Genomic DNA, 17,704 nt, shown 5'->3' with positions numbered 1-17,704 from the left:
TACCTTGGAATATAAATTAGATCCAGAAACTTAAGTTCATTTAAAGCAGTTAGGCGATCTTATAATCTCAGTGATGTTTGATTTTATTCCCTGGAACTACTGTTCATTTTATCTTTTCCAGTCCAAAGAGCACCCTCTTTAACTGAGAAGAATAAATGAAAATAGGAGGTGAATTTTCTTTTCTTTTCTTTCATTTATTAATACAATACCATCCATCTAGGGTTCATTGTTCTTTTTGCTGCAATGTAATTTTTTTAATAAGGAAGACTTTTATATATGCACCCCTATGTTTACTGCAGCATTATTTATAATAGCCAAGATGTGCCAACTCAAGTGTCTATCAATAAATGCATGGATAAAGAAGATGTGGTATATGTGTGTGTGTGTGTGCATATATGTGTACCATATATATATATATATATATATATATATGAGATGGAATATTATATAACCATAAAAAAGGATGGGGTCTTGCCTTTTGTGACAACATAGATGGACCTAGAGGGCATTATGCTAAGTGAAGTAAGTCAGACTGAGAAAGACAAATACCATGTAATTTCACTCATATGTATAATCTAAAAAAAAAATTAATACACAAACAAAAGGCATAATCAGATCTATAAATACAGAAAATAAATTGATGGCTGCCAGAGGGGAGGAAGGTATGGATATGGGAAAAATGGGTGAAGGGGAGTAGGAAATATAGGCTTCCAGTTATGGAATGAATACATCATAGGAATAAAAGGTACATCATAAAATATAATCACTTATATTATAATACTTGTATGGTGACAGATGGTAACTACTTGTGGTGTGCACAGCAAAACATACAGAGATGTTGAATTACTCTGTTGTACACCTGAAACTAATGTAACATTGTGCATCCATTATGCTCAAATAAAAAATTAAAATAAAAAAATTAAAAGGAAAACTTTTTATATTGTCTTCAGTATTTTGCCACAATTCTCAGTTTTCCTAGTCTCTTTCCCTTTAATTTAATGCAATTCAGTAAGTATTCATTTATATATACCGTGAACCAGGCACTTGGCTAGATGCTAGGAACATAGAGTAAGCAAGATAGATAAATGCTTTCCTGGAACTTACAGTCTACGCACAAGCTGGGGAGGGACAGAGAAAGGGGGACAGAGGATCCAAAGCGGGGTCTTTGCTGACAGCAGACAGCCTGATGCAGAACTTGAACTCACCAACCGCGAGATCATGACGTGAGCCAAAGTCAGATGCTTAACCGACTTAGCCACCCAGGTGCCCCAAGAAAAGTAGAATTTAAGCAAATAATTATATGTATGAGAAATGTTAGGAAAAGAGCTTACAAGAAGCAGACTGAACCTAACTTAAAAGTTCAAGTCTTCTTAGAAAAAGAGACACTTAAAAAAAATCACCAATCTTATATAAACCCTTTCAGAAAAGATAGGAGGAAATACTTCCAAATGCATTTTATGAGTTTAATCACAATGTTTTTATGATTAATGATTTAATGTCAGAATAATCCTGACACTCAGGACAGAGAGGATATTACTAGAAAAGAAAACCGTAGCCTAAAATACCTCATTGGATAGATGCGGAAGTTATTAATAAAATGTTAAAGAAATCCAATGATATGTGAAAATGATAATAAATCACGACTAAGGTGGATTTATCCACATGAACATCAGAAAGGGGAAAAATCATATGTCACTCAATACATTCAGAAAAATAAAAAATTGAATACCCATTCACAATAAAAATTCTCACCAAACTAAGAATAAAAGTAAATTTCCTCAACCTACTAAAGGGCATCCATGAAAAACCTCATATTTAATTCTAAAGACTGAAAACTTTCTGGCCAAATCAATGTTATCTGCTCTTACCACTTCTATTTAATATTGTAATGAGGTCCTACTCTGTGCAATAAAGAAAGAAAAAAGAAAGACCCTTACCAAGATTGTAAAGGAAGAAGTAAAACTGCCTCTATTTGCATGTGACATGATTTTGCTGCAGAAAATTCTAAGAAATCTACAAAGAAACTATGAGAATAAGTGAATTTACCAAAGTCACAGGATATAATGTACAAAAGGCAATTATATATATGTAATTTTATTTATTTATTTTTTTTAAGTAGGCTTCATGTTCAGCACAGAGCCCAGTGCGGGGCTTGAACTCATGACCCTGAGCTCAAGACCTTGGCTGAGATCAAGAGTCAGATGCTTAACTGACTGAGCCACCCAGGTGCCCCTATATTTCTATATTCTTAAAATGGAAAACCGGTAAAGAAAATAACTTTACAAAATAATACTATTGGGGCACCTGGGTGGCTCAGTCGATTAAGCGTCCGACTCTTGATTTCAGCTCAGGTCATGATCTCACAGTTTGTGAGTTCAAGCTCCGCATCAGGCTCTGTACTGACAGTGCGAAATCTGCTTGGGATTCTCTCTCTCCCTCTCTCTCTGCCCCTCCCGTCACTGGTGCTCTCTTGCTTTCTCAAAATAAGTAAATAAACTTAAAAAAAATACTATTTATAATGGGAGAACAAAACAAAATATTTAGGAATAACTTTAATAAAATGTGTAAGATCTGTATATTAAATGCTGTAATGCATTGCTGAAAGAAATGTAAGAAGATCTAAGGAAAAATGTACTATGTCCATGGATTGGAAGATTCAATACTGTGAAGTTGACAATTCACCCCGAATTGATCTACAGAGTCTTCAAATCTCAATCAAATTCTTGTCAGGCTTTATTTACTTTTCTTTCTTTTTTTTTTTTTTTTGTAGAAATTGACAAGTTTATTCTAAAAGTTATATAGAAATGCAAGGGACCTCTAATGACCAAAATAATCTAGAAAAAGGCAAAGCTGAGGTGTGTACACTACCTTATTATAAAGCTAAACTAATCAAGACTAAAGTGTAACAAATATATCCATAGAACAGAATAGAAAATCTAGAAACACACCCACACATATATAGTCAATTGTTTTTGTTTTTTGTTGTTGTTTTTTTTTTTTAACAAAGGAACCAAAACAATTGAGTGGGAAAAGTGAAGTCTTTTCAACAAATAGTGTTGGAATAAACAACTAGCTATCCAGATGGTACAAAAAAGGATCTTGACCTCAACCTCAAACTACCCACAAAAATTGATTCAAGATGGATTATAGACCAAACATAAAAGCTAGATTTCTGATGCTTTTAGACGAAAATGAAGGGTAATACTGTCACAAACTTAGGGTAGCAAAGGTTTTTTTAACACTGGACCCAGAAGTCATTAATCATAAAAGAAAAAAATTGATCAAATGTGGACTTTAAAAACTTCTGCTCAATGAGAGCACCATTAAGGAAATAAACAAGCCAAAGAATGGTAGCAATATTTGCAATAAGCATATCCGACTTACAACCAGACTGGTTACAAGGAACTCCTACTACACAATAATTAAAACAACCCCCCCAAAACTGAGCAAAAGATTTCAAGAGGCACTTCACAAAGAAAATGGCTAATAAGCAATAAAAAACTGTTCAGTGTCAGTAATCATCAGGGAAATGCAAATTAAAACCACAATGAGACACCACTTCATATTCACTAGAAAGGCTAAAATGAAAAGTCTGTATTTGCTTTGGCAACACATATATTAAAATTGGGACAATACAGAGATTTGCATGGCCCCTGTGCAAGTATGACATGCAAATTTGTGAAGTGTTCCATATTTAAAAAAAAAATAACCTTACTGTGATAATCATTTCACAACATATACATATATCAAATCATCACATTGTATATTTTAAACTTATACAATGTTATCTGTCAATTATATCTCAACAAATTATATCTCAATAAATAAGCTGGGTGGAAAAGAAGACTGACAACACCAAATGTTAGCAAGGATATGAAACAACTGGGATTTTTCAGACATTGCTGGTAGATATGTAAAACAGTACAATCACTTTGGAAAAAGTCTGCCAGCAAATATCCCTTAGATATTTACCCAAGAGAAATAAAAACATATGTCCATGAAGTTAAGCATCCTTTCATGAAAAAACTCGGAACAAACTGGGTATAGAAGCAATGTACTTCAACAAAATAAAGGCCATTTATGGCCCATAGCTAACATAATAGTGAAAGACTAAAGGCTCTCCCTCTAAGACCATGAACAAGATCACTCCTTTCCAACATAGTACTGGAAGTCCTAGCCAGAGAAATTAGGGAATAAAAAAGAAATGGAAGCCATCCAAATTGGAAAGGAAGAAGTAAGGGGCGCCTGGTGGCTCAGTCAGCTAGGTGTCCGACTTCAGCTCAGGTCATGATCTCGTGGTTTCTGGGTTCAAGCCCCATGTCAGGCTCTGTGCTGACAGCTCAGAACCTGGAGCTGCTTCAGATTCTATGTCTCCCTCTCTCTCTGCCCCTCCCACACTGTGTTCTGTCTCACTCTGGAAGATAAATAAACATTAAAAAAAATTTTCTTTTAAAAAGAAGTAAAATTGTCTCTGTAGATGATATAACTTTATGTAGAAAATCTTTAAAAAATCCATCCAGGGACAGCTGGGTGGTATAGTCAGTTGAGAATCCAACTCGATTTTGGCTCAGGTCATGATCCCAGGGTCATGGGATTGAGCCCTTCGTCAGGCTCTGCACTGAGCGTGGAGCCTGACTGGGACTCTGTATCTCTCTCTCCCTCTGCCCTTCTCTCTAGCTCGTGTGTGCTCTCTCTCTTTCTAAAAAAAAAAAAAATCCATCCCAAAACTGATAGAACTAAAAAATCAATCCAGTTAAGTTGCAGGACACAAAATCAACATACAAAAATCAGTTGCATTTTTGTACACTAACAACAAGTTATCTGAAAAAGAAATAAAGAAGACAATCCCATTTACAATAGTATCAAAAACAATAAAATACTTAGGAATAAATGTAATCAAAGAGGTGAAAAATCTGTACACTGAGAACTCAGACTTTGATGAAAAACACTGAAGAAGACACAAACAAATGGAAAGATATCCGTGTTCATGAATTGGAAGAATTAACGTTAAAACGCTCCTACTCCTCAAAGCTATCTATAGATTCAATGTAATCCCTATCAAAATTCCAATGGCATATGTCATAGCGGTGGAAAAAATCCTAAAATTCATAAGAAACCACAAAAGACCCTGAAGAGCTACATCAATCCTAAGAAAGAAGCAGAGCAGGAGGCATCATTCTTTCTGATTTCAAACTATATTACAAAGCTAATATGATCAAAACAGTATGGTACTGGCACAAATACAGATACACAGACCAATGGAACAGAATCAAGGGCATAAAAATAAATCCACACATATACAGTGAACAAACTTTGACAAGGGAGCCAAGAATGCTCAATGGGGAAAGGATAGTCTCTTCAATAAATGGTGCCAATGCCAGGAAAACAAGCTATTCATATGCAAAAGAATGAAACTGGACCCGTATCTTACACCACTCACAAAAATTAACTTGAAATGGATTAAAGACTTAAATAGAAGATCTGAAAACTGTAAAACTCCTAGAAGAAAACATAGGGGGAAAGCTCCTTGACATTGGTCTTGGCAATGATTTTTTGGATGTGATACCACAGTGCAAGCAACAAAGGCAAAAAGTAACTGCATCAAATACAAAAGCCTCTGCACAGCAAAATAAACAGTCAGCAAAATGAAAAGGTAACTACAGAATGAGAGAAAAGATTTTCAAACCATATATCTGATAAGTCATCAATATCCAAAATACATAAGGAACTCATACAACTCAATAGCAAAACCCCCAAATAATCCAATTAAAAAATGGGCAGAGAACCTGAATAGACATTTTCCGAAAGAAGACATATTAATGACCAACATATACATAAGATGCTTGTGTTAAGGGGAATGTAAATTGGTACAGCCATTCTGGGAAACAGTATGAAGTTTCTCAAAATGTTAAAAACAGAACTATCATATGATCCAGCAACCTCATATCTGGGTATAATATCCATAGGAAATGAAATAACTATCCCAAAGACATATCTGCACTCTCATGTTCATTCAGCATTCTTCACTATAGTCAAGACATGGAACAACCTAAGTGTTGACGTACAAATGGATTAAAAAAATGTGGTATATGTATATAGTGGAATACAATTCAGCCATAAAAGAGGCATAAATCCTGCCTTCTGCAGTAACATGGATGGATCTTGAAGGCATTATGCTAAGTGAAATAAGTCAGACAGAGGAAAACAAATGCTATATGATCTCAAATTATATATGGAACCTTAGGGGTGCCTGTGTGGCTCAGTCAGTTGAGCATCTGACTCTCGATTTTGGTTTGGGTGGTGATTCTCAGGTTGTGGGACTGGGCCCTGCATTAGGCTCAATATTGAGCATGGAGCCTCCTTGGGATTCTCTCTCTCTGTCTCTCTGTCTGTCTGTCTGTCTGTCTCTCTCTCTCTCCCATTCTCTGCCCCTCTCCCCCACTCACACTCACTCTCTCTAAAATAAAAAAAATTATATATGGAATCTAAAAAAGACAAACTAATTGAAATAGTAGAATGGTGGTTGCCAGGAACTGTGGGGTGGGAGAAATGGGGAGATATTGATCAAAGGGTATAAACTTCTAGTTATAAGATCAACAAATTCTGGGGATGTAACATATAGCATAATGACTGTACTTATGAATACTGTATTATATACTTGAAAGTTGCTAAGAAAGCAAATCTCAAATGTTTTCACCACCCAAAACAACAACAACAACAAACCCACAAAAAAACCAGGTGCTTATGTGAGGTGATGTAGGTGTTAACTAACCTTATTGTGGTGATCATTTTGCAGTATATATATATATATATATATATATATATATATATATATGTATCAAATCATCGCTTTGTATACCTCAAACTTACAATGTTATATGTCAATTATATCACCATAAAGCTGGGAAAAGATATGTGCACAAAAAGACTTGTAGACAAATGTTCATAGAAGCTTTATTGATAGTAGCCAAACACTAGATAATTTACCTGTCCATTAACAGGTGAACAAAAACTAAACTGTGTTATATTCATATCATGGAATACTACTCAGCAATAAAAAGAAACAAATGTGCTGATACATACCACAATGTAGATGAATATTTCTCCAAAGAAGTTGTACAAATGACCAATATGCACGTGAAAAGATGCTCTACGTCATTAGTTATGAGAGAAACATAAATCAAAAGCACAATGAGATACTACTTCATACCCATTAGGATGCTTATGATAAAAAAGACAGATGATATCAAGTGTTGGCAAGAATGTGGAGAAGCCATAATTCATATCTTGCTGGTGGGAATGTAAAATGATGCAGCTACTTTGGAAAACAGTCAAGAAGTTCCTCAAAAAGTTACACCAAGAATCACCATATGACCAAGCATTCCACTCCTAGGCATGTACCCAAGAGAAATGAAAGCACATGTTCACACAAAAACTTGAATGCAGATATTCATAGCAGCATTATTCATAATAGCCAAAAAGAAGAAACAACTCAGATATCTGTCCATAGATGAGTAGATAAACAAATGTGGTACATCCATACAATGGAATATTATTTGGTCGTAAAAAGGAATGAGGCATGCATATACACTATAGAATGGATGAACCTTGAAAATATTATTTTAAGTGAAAGAAACCAGACACAGAGGCCCACATATTGTATGATTCCATTTATATGAAATTCTCAGAATAGGTAAATCCAAAGAGACAGAAAGTAAATTAGTGGTTGCCTGGGGCTAGGAGTGGGTAGGTGGGGGAAAAGTAGTAAGTAATTAGTAATTAGAGTTACTGCTAATTAGGTATGGGGTTTTGTGGGGGAATGGGGGGAATTGGTGATGAAAATACTCTAAAACTGATTGTGGTGATGGTTGTACAACTGTATATGAATATACTAAAAGCCACTGAATTGTACACCTTATTGGTTTTTTTTTTTAGATTTTTTTAAAAAAAGTTTATTTTTGACAGAAAACACATATGAGAGGGGAGGGGCAGAGAGAGAGAGGGAGAGAGAAGATCTGAAGCAGGCTCTGCATCAACAGCAGCCTGATGCGGGGCTCGAACTCACAAACCATGAGACCATGACCTGAGCCAAAGTCAGATGCTTAACCAACTGAACCACCAGGCGCCCCAGTATTTTTATAATTGATTTCTAGGAACTCTGTATGTAAGGAAATTGGCCCTTCATCTGTAATATAAGTTGCAAATATCTCTCCATGTTTGTTGTTAATTTTTTGTCTTTATTTATAGGGTTTTTTTGGTCAAGCCAATTTTTCATTCTTTTTTATCTAATGAAATACATCAATAGTTTCTTTTATGGCTTCCAGCGTTTTTTTTTTTTTTTTTTTTTTTTTTTTTTTTTTTTTGCCATTCATATTTAGAAAGCCTTTTCTCTCTGTGAGATTATAAAAACATTTTCCTGTGGTTTCTTTGAGTATATTTATGGTTTCAATTTTTACATTGAAATTTTTGATCCATCTGGAATTTATTTTTATATAAGGTATAAGGAAGAAATCCAACTTAATTTTTTTTAAAGATTGCTACTAGTTGAGTTCATTGATTTCACATGCCCTCCCTACCCCAACATAGGTTAATTCCACTTTCACATTTGGGTCAATTTCTGGGCTTCTCGATTCTGGTCCGGTGATTTTTACTTATCTATTCCTGGGCCAACAATGAATGTTTGTATAGCATAGTGATGAAGAGCATGTATACTGGAGCCAACTTCCTGAGTTTAAATTCAACCTCTGCCACTTACTGGCTCTGTGAGTCTGAGCAAGTTCATTGCAATGGGCTGTTGTGAGGATTAAAGGAATTATTTTATCTAAAGGACTTAGATAAAGGAGCACTGACAGTTTTATGATTTTTAAGTCTTCCTTTCCAAGAACATAGTATGCCTTTCCATATGCCCAAGTGTTTTTTTGGTTCTTCAGTAGTGGTTTTTTAAAAATATTTTTTAAATTTTTATTTATTTTTGAGAGAGACAGAGAGCATGAGTGAGGGAGGGGCAGAGAGAGAGGGAGACACAGAATCTGAAGCAGGCTCCAGGCTGTCAGCACAGAGCCCAGCGTGGGGCCCGAAATCATGAACTGTGAGACTGTGACCTGAGCTGAAGTCAGATGCTTAATCAACTGAGCCACCCAGGCACCCCTCTTCAGTAGTGTTTTAAAGCCTTCTTCATATGATCTTGCATATTCTTGTTGGGTTTATTCATAGGTATTTTATCTTCCCTTGCTATTATAAAAAGGGACTTTTCTTCTTATTTGAATATATAAAGGCTATTATTTTTAAATAAATTATTCGTTTTAGTGTATTTTCTCTTATTGCCTTGCTGAAGTTTTATAATATTTATAATAGATTTCAGTTTATCTTGGGCTTTCCAAGCAATTATATCACTTCCAAATAATGTAATTTTCCTTCCCCTTAAAAATTCTATGTCTCTTATTTCTTTATTTCTTTTTCCTGCCTAATAGTATTGACTGGAATCTTCAGAAAAGTATAAATAAGAATAGCAAATAGTAAAGAGTTGAAACTGTTAAAAATTTTTTTTACAGTTTATTTCTTTATTTTGAGAGAGAGAGAGTGCTAGCAGGGTAGGGACAGAGAGAGAGGGGACAGAGAGAATCCCAAGCAGGCTCCACACCATCAGCACAGAGCCCAATGCAGAGTTCGAACTCACCAAACGCGAGATCATGACCTGAGCTGAAATCAACGGTTGGACGCTCAACAGACTGAGCCACCCAGAGTGAAACTGTTTTTATAATTATATCTAGAACTCCTATCTCATGTTGCCTCCTTCTGAGATAAAGATAACATGAAGGCAAATCAAAGATTTAAAATTTTAAAGAAGAAAAAATAAATAAAATGAAATTTAAAAAGAACTTTAGATATATATGAAGATATATATGGGATATGTGAGAATTATACATGAGAAAATGCTTCTACATTTAAAAAAAGGTTATACAAATGTATATTTAGCATAATATGTATTGTGTAAAAACACCCATGTATATAGAAAAAATTAGACCAAGGAGAGAGGCCTCAGGAGAAACCAAACCTCCTGACCCCTTGATTTAGACTTTTAGCCTGGAGACTGTGAGAAAATAAATTTCTGTTGTGTAAGCCAAAAACAAAAACAAAAACCCCCAAACAAGCAAAAAAAAAAAAAAAAAAAAAAAAAAACCCAAACCAAACCAAAACAAAAACCCTACTAGGAATAACAGCAAGTATATAAATAAATGGTGAGTGCTGTTAGTAGTGGGTTTGGAGGTGATTATTCTTCTGCTTCATTACACCTTTCTGTTCTACTACATTTCTACAATAAGCAAGTATTCCTTTAATGATCAGAAAAACACAAAGGAATCAAGTATACTGTTTTCTGGCTGAATGTGACTTTGAGCTTATGTCTTGACATTTGAAATCCCTATCACCATACTCTCCTAACTCAGTCCAGTTTTGTGATGTACATCAAAAATGCTTAATCTATACCTTCCATCTGGCTAGGTAAACTACAGTCTAATCCCACGATGATGTCACTTCTCTTCTGCTCTTCTTTTATCTGAATCCAGATGTTCTCCAACATGCCCCCACCCTCAGATGTGTGTCTAGATATACACGCAGCTATAGATCTTTTTGATACCAAACTGTTTTGCTTCTCTGAAGTCTCTTAAGTATATTTCTTTTTCATTGCCCATGATTCTTCCCACAAGACCTCTGAATGACCCACAGATGGAAGTATCCCACAAGGCAAGTCTGTTCTTTGCTACTCCTGAGCATTAACTCTCCTTGAGCAAACATTTTTCTCAAGTTTTTGAACCCTGGGATCTCCTAAGATACTCCAAGGAAACCCTTCTCCCGCCAAGATGATGACTAATACAACTTTTGGAGATACAGCGTTCTTGGAGGAAGTCCAGAAACCATATTGATTGGCTTTATTACAAATTCATATCTAACCTCAACTGGATGCTCATGGCTACTGGGTAATCCTTTTAGTCATCTCCTTCTGACTTTGTATTACATTCTTACAACAGCTGCCCCAGACATTTTCCATTCTCAAATTTCCAAACTAACCCTTTGCCCCAACTCCCAACCTTAAGCAGATACACTATTTTATTGTGAAGATCAAGTCACCTGATTATTTAGTCCTTCAATTTCCTTCCCCTATGCCTTAATATTTCTTTTTGTCTTCAGTTATCCTCACCTCTTTCTTTCCTCTCTCAGAGAAAGAATCTTTCCTGTTTCTTACTAAGATTAATCTCTCCATCTGTGCTCTTGAGTCCATATTCTTTCTGTTTCTCTGGGACCTCGCTCTATCAATTATCCCCTTACACTTGCACCTTTAACCTTGCCTTTTCCATTAACTCTTTGCTATCTACTCACATATGTTTAAGTGATCCCTTAATCTAAAAAAATTTCAAAGACTATTCGCTAAAGCTACTTTTTTTGTGGGGTGGGGGTGCAGAAACGGTGTTTTACTAAAGCCCAGGACAGGACCCATGGGCAGAAAGAGCTGCCTTCTCCTTTTGTTTTTCAAAGCCAAATTTCTCAGAAGGGTGTGCTATATTCATTATCTCTTTCTTACCACCCATTCATGCACTCAGTAATCCTTTCAATACTGCTTCCATCGCTCAACTAAACTGTTCTCTTGAAAGTTATGGGTGATCACTCAATCACTGTGGATTCGAAGGGTCTTTTCTTAGTTTTCCACCTGTGACAACTGATACTGTTGCTCATCTTTTCCTTGGAACTCTCCTCCTTGGCTTCATGATGTCATACTATGCCATTTCTTTTCATACATGCTGACTGTTTCTTCCCTGATTCTTCTTCCTTCTTCACCCTTTAAATATAAGGATCCCTCAAAGTTCTTCCCTTATCTCCCCTCTCACTACACTTTCATTCCTCAGCAATCTCACTCATTCACATGATTTAACTACTGACCATATTTCCTCTTCCAATCTCTGTATTAGTCTTGAAAGCTGCTGGACAAGCTCATTTGAAAGTTTCACTGGCTTTTCAAACTCAGTTGACTCTAAATCAAGCTATAGCAGCAACTCTTAACTAATTCCACTTCACAAACTCACCGAGCCTTCTGTTTTCCACTTTTCATTTTTTAACAATATGTTTATGCTGCTCTTTATCAATTTTTAAGTTTTAGACATCATCTTTGGACTCTTAGTTGAAGATGACAAATTATCTTTTTTACCACCTACGCACACTTCCCATATTCCAATCTTTCTAATACATAGTGCTAATTTTATTATTTTTTTATTTTTATTAAAAATTTTTTAAACATTTTATTTATTTTTGAGACAGAGAGAGACAGAGCATGAACAGGGGAGGGTCAGCGAGAGGGAGACACAGAATCCGAAACAGGCTCCAGGCTCTGAGCTGTCAGCACAGAGCCCCACGCGGGGCTCGAACTCACGGACCGTGAGATCATGACCTGAACTGAAGTCGGTCGTTCAACCAACTGAGCCACCCTGGTGCCCCTATATAGTGCTAATTTTAGCTTAAAATGTTCAGTACTTATATTTTTATGCTCTATAAACATTATTCACAGCCAAGCCACATATAGCACATATAGCACATATAATGTGCTATATTATTAGCACATTTTTTCTTATACAACTTTTTTTCTTGGAATACTTACCACTTTCTTGGTTTGCTTGGAGTTTCTAAGTATTAATCACTACTTTTTTTTTCTAATTAAAGATTTTATTTTCAGGTAATGTCTACACCCAACGTGGGGCTCAAACTCACAACCCCAAGAGCAAGCGTCGCATGCTCCACCGTCTGTCTGAGCCAGCCAGGCACCCCTAATTGTTACTTCTTTAACTGAAGTATTAATCTCTACTTCTCCAAATGAATCTCTACTTCTCCAAATGATAAAACTAAAAAGTTTTGTCAGTTCTTTTTTTTATATTCTTATACACATTCCTCTAGGAGTTTTCTGCTCTCCAATCTGAATTGTTTGTTTTCTAGCTCTCCTGCACAAATGGTTGTCTGGGACTATCATTCATTATCATCCTACGAATTCTCTTTACCTCTGCCCTGTGTTGTTGGATCCCTTGTTCCTAGATCCCATAATTCTATCTTTTTAGATTTAATCCCATTTTTTGATAAAATACATCCTCCAGCAGTTTCATGAGAAAAGGTTTATGGGAGTTAAAATTTATAAGCTCTTGCCTATCTAAAAATCTGTATTCTATCTCAGAGTTGGTTTGGTACAGAATTCTAGGTCAGAAATAATTTTGCCTTAGAATTCGGAAAGCATTGCTCTATTGTTTTTTAGCTTCCAGTGCTGCTATTAAGAAACCTGATGGCATTCTAATTCCTCTGTTTTCTTTTTCTGGAAGCCCAGTTTTTTTACTGTTACACTCCTGGGGTGACAGCAGAGAACCCAATGTGGAGCTCAAACTAACGAACTGTGAGATCATGACCTGAGCCAAAGTTGGACACTTAACCAACTGAGCCACCCAGGCGCCCCCAAACTATGAACTTCTTAAAAAGAGAACTATCTCTATCCTTTTAGTTCCAGCACCTAGAATAACAACCTGGCACTGAGGACACACTCAGCAAATACTGTTGAGTAAATGAAGAGATGAATGAATGAGTTCTCTGCGTACTTTTCATCACCCAGCATGGCGCTTTGAACACTGAAAGCATTTAATAAATACACGAATTCAAAAAGGAAAGCTTTATGACTGACATTTTGTATTTAAAATGTCAAATATATGGTTCTCAGAAAAACTTGTTTGCATGATAAGTATAGTTTACATAGCTACAGTATTTAGCGAGTTTACTACAAACGTAATGCAATCATGTTAACCAAGTAACTACTGAAAGCCAATCCTGACTCCATTGTTTGGAAGAGTCTCATTCTTAATGTCCTTTTCGAAAATAAACTTTTGTTTTTGTTTTGGCCCCATCCTTCATGTCCCACTCTTTGATTTTTTTTTTTAATAGAAGAAGAAAGGGGTAGGAATATGTTAATTACAAATTATAAGGCTGTACAAAAAGCCACTGGCTGAATTGAGAGCAAGCTTCTGACAGAGATGACAGGATTACAGGGTACACATACTGAAGTCTTTCATCCTCAATACACTAACATAATGAAATGTTCCCAGCGGTCCTAGTTTTTATGTCACTTTAGGTCAATATTCAGAATTCAGTTTTCAGTTTTCAATATTCAGAATTCATTTACTCTGATAGGATCTGCTTTTTAAAATGCTCAAGTATACTAAAATGTAGTTTGTAATAGATCCAAATAAAGATAGCTTATGGAATAAGTTTGGCAAGAGAGTAAATTTCTCTACCACAAATCATATTTGCTTATTACTCCAGATAAGCTGGTTTCCTCACTGTCTTTCCAGATACCTTTATCACCTCAGTGCTCACGCTGCCTAAAATGCCCTTTTCCTTCCTCTTAGTCCTATTCAGCCATCTTTCAAGGTTCAACCTGAGCCAACTGTCTTTAATGAAAGCTTCCACATGACTTCCTCTTCCTGGTGACCTGTAGCACTTCTTTGAAACACGTATCCTGACACCTGATTACACTATACCACTCTTTTTAAAATTTAAATGTTCTTTATTTATTTTGAGAGAGAGACAGAGATAGAGAGCAAGCAAAGAAGGGGCAGAGAGAGAGAAAGAGAGAGAGAGGGAGAGAGAGAATCCCAAGCAGGCTCCCTGCTGTCAGCACAGATCTCACAAATCATGAGATCATGACCCAAGCCAAAATCGAGAGTCTGAGGCTCAACCGACTGAGCCACCCAGGTACCCCTACACTATACCACTCTTTAGTCGTCTTCCCAATGAGACTGTATGCATCTCGGTGGCAAGGCCACAGTCTTTTTTTCTACGTCTAATAACTCCTAGTACCACTTTGGGCATAACAAATGCTCAAACAAAATTTTCCTTTTTTTTCAAAATAAAAATAGCTTTATTTTCATTGTGATTGTGAAAATGTTACATGATCATTATAAAAAAAAATTCGAACGCTATAGAAGAGTGTGAAGAAAAAAGTAAAATGCCAGCACTGAGAGAAAACCACTGATATTTTGGTAAACCTCTTCCCACACATCTTGGTATACACATAAACATGCACAGACATAAAATATATATAATTTTATATAAATGGTATTATGCCATTCTGCTGTCCTGCAACTTGAAATAATAAATGTAGATTTTTCAGTGTCTCCCTAGAATTTTATTATTTCCTTGTCCAGCATTGCCTCCTGATTTAATTTTATTTTAAAAGTAGAAATATGCTTGTAAGGAATTATTGGCCAGTTAGCAAGACAAATAAGGTTGTGAAAACTGAAATTATATATTTTTCAGACTACTAATTTTTTGTCACCAGACCCACTGTGATTATAATGTGGCTAAATTCATCTACTTGTAAATATTTTTTTAATGTTTATTTATTTTGAGAAAGAGACAGAGCATATGGGGGAGGAAGAGGGGCAGAGAGAGGGAGAGAGAGAGAATCTCAAATAGGCTCCATGCTATCAGCGCAGAGCCCAGCACCGGGCTCGATCTCAGGAACTACGAAATCATAACCTGAGCTGAGATCAAGAGTCAGATACTTAACCAGCTGAGTCACCCAGGAACCCCTATTTGTAAATATTTTAAAAAATATTGGTCACCTGGTAAATGTCTTTGTGGACTACCCATTAATCTTTGTATGTTTTGTTGCACGTCTTTCCCAAGGTTTCAATCAGCTAATACACTCTTACATTCCTTCTTCAAGTGACAGAGGTGGTGATAAATACTTTCCGGTATCAGTTTCGTCCCACTTGTATGGCCTCTTCGCACTAAAATACTTTTAAATGATAGTGCTGATGGTAGAGGCTACTTTATAATTTGTTCATGTGAAATGCATTAGTATTGGTTTTCTTGAGAAATAATACTTTAAAGCTCCTAAAGGTCCTTTTTGCTTCCTATGTGTCTAGAAAAACAGCATGCAACCCACGAAGTTCCTTTTCATCCATCTCCATGCCAGATGCGAATTTCCAGAACTGTTTTTAAAATCAGGGCAAGGAGAAAAGAACAGGGCAGGGAATCCTTGGCTGCAAGAGCCGGCTTCAAAGAATTCAGTGTGCCGGGAACAGCGGCCAACTGGGTGCGACTGACTGCACCCTTGCACCAAAGCCAGAGAACAAAGATGAAGAAGGGTGAGGAAATTAAGGAGATTCTTGAAGTGACTTCCCAGGAGGAATCTTAGACCAGCCACACCCAGTCCCTTCATCTTGGTAAATAACTCAGCAAAACTGCAAATAGGCTTAGCAGAGTCCCTGCCGAAACCTCTCCCACAGAGTGGGGATTTCTTCCTTATTGCTGTTGCATGCAACTTCCCAGACCCGCGCTTGCCTGCAGGGGAAGTGTGTGCTCTCCCCAAGTCATGGCATGTTTATCAGATGAACAAACAAACAGCAGATAGCTCTTGGAGGGTTTTCCCTATTTCTGGCAGCAGCAGGACAGCAGCTGTTGTATGGTTAAACTGGGGATTCGGTCTTTTTAATACAGCTTTAAAGGTTTGCAGTAGAAACCCTACTTTCTGTCCCTATATGATGGTTAAATTGAGATTTGAACCGTTCCTTCCAAGACATGCTGAACTTATTGGAAATGGACTATAAATAAGCATGCTCATCCAATCATCCAGCAGGCATTCATGAATTTACTCACCCAACATTTAGAGCACCAAAAACAAGCAAAGGCATTGAATGAGGATTCAGAGATAAGATATGCTGTCTCTGCCATTAAGGGAGTAACAATGATTCTTATCACAATGACACAAGCAACTGGCATTGATGGAGCAGTTATTATGCGCCAAGATTACTAAACGCTTTAATCTGTTATCTCACTTAGTTTTCACAACTTTGAAGTAGTCTACTCTCCATTTTACAGATGAGAAAGTTAAGGCCTGGAAAAAGTAACGTGACCATGGTTGCATAGCTATATCTAACAAAAAGCCCACCTGAACCTGGGACCATTTAATTCTAACAAGGCTTTCTCTGTAGTGCTTCATGTGAAGTTGATGCTACAAATTTACAATCTAGATAGGGATGTAAGAAGGACATAAAAATCCATGTCTTCTTAATCCCATATGATATCTTAGGAAAGAGATTTATGTTTGCCAATAATTACGTAAAAGATACGATAGAATAAGTGCCATAAGAGAGATCACCTTTGAACGGAGGTAAGGGAGGCCCAGGAAGAGAGGACATGGTAATCACAAGGACTTTGAGATGCATTTCTTGAGCTGGGTCTACCTGAGAATGGGCAGGAATGTGAGAGACTTGCAAGAAAGCTCTTCTGCATTGATAGAACAGTAAAACAAAGGTGTGCAAGGGGAAAAGGATAGGAGTGTGGAAGGGCAAGTGTCTTTGTGTAATGGTTAGGGTCTAGGCTTTGAGTAGGAAAGTAGTGGCTGGAAAGGCTGAGGTTAGATCATGAGTGGCCTACAACGTAAGCAGATAGAATTCATATTTCCTTAGTAGGCAACACAGAACCATGGACATTCTAAGCAGGGCTGAACAAGCCCAGGGCTGTGCTTTAGAGAATTATACTTATAAAAGGTCTTAACAGTAAAGTAGTTCTCAAGCTTCAATGTGTATCAGGATCACCTGCAGAGCTTTTAAAATGTGTGGGCCCCACAAAAAGTTCCAGAGCCACAGGAACTCTCGTAAACTGCACTTAAATGTGG

The 17,704-nt window shown here is 36.6% G+C and overlaps 1 protein-coding gene and 1 non-coding gene across 5 annotated transcripts in view; one reads left to right on the top strand and one right to left on the bottom strand.

Moving 5' to 3' along the window:
- Positions 1–17,704, bottom strand: part of CD1H11orf49 (chromosome D1 C11orf49 homolog) — a 197,045-nt gene that overhangs the window by 73,200 nt on the left and 106,141 nt on the right. The window lies entirely within an intron of this gene.
- LOC123602768 lies at positions 3,595–3,698 on the top strand. Its single transcript, XR_006714546.1, has one exon. It is a non-coding gene; the product is annotated as a U6 spliceosomal RNA (small nuclear RNA).

Source organism: Leopardus geoffroyi, chromosome D1 (genome assembly GCF_018350155.1).
Source record: "Leopardus geoffroyi isolate Oge1 chromosome D1, O.geoffroyi_Oge1_pat1.0, whole genome shotgun sequence".
Classification (NCBI taxonomy): Eukaryota; Metazoa; Chordata; class Mammalia; order Carnivora; family Felidae; genus Leopardus; species Leopardus geoffroyi.
Note: the sequence above shows the minus strand (reverse complement) of the source record. Positions and strands in the feature narration are given on the sequence as shown.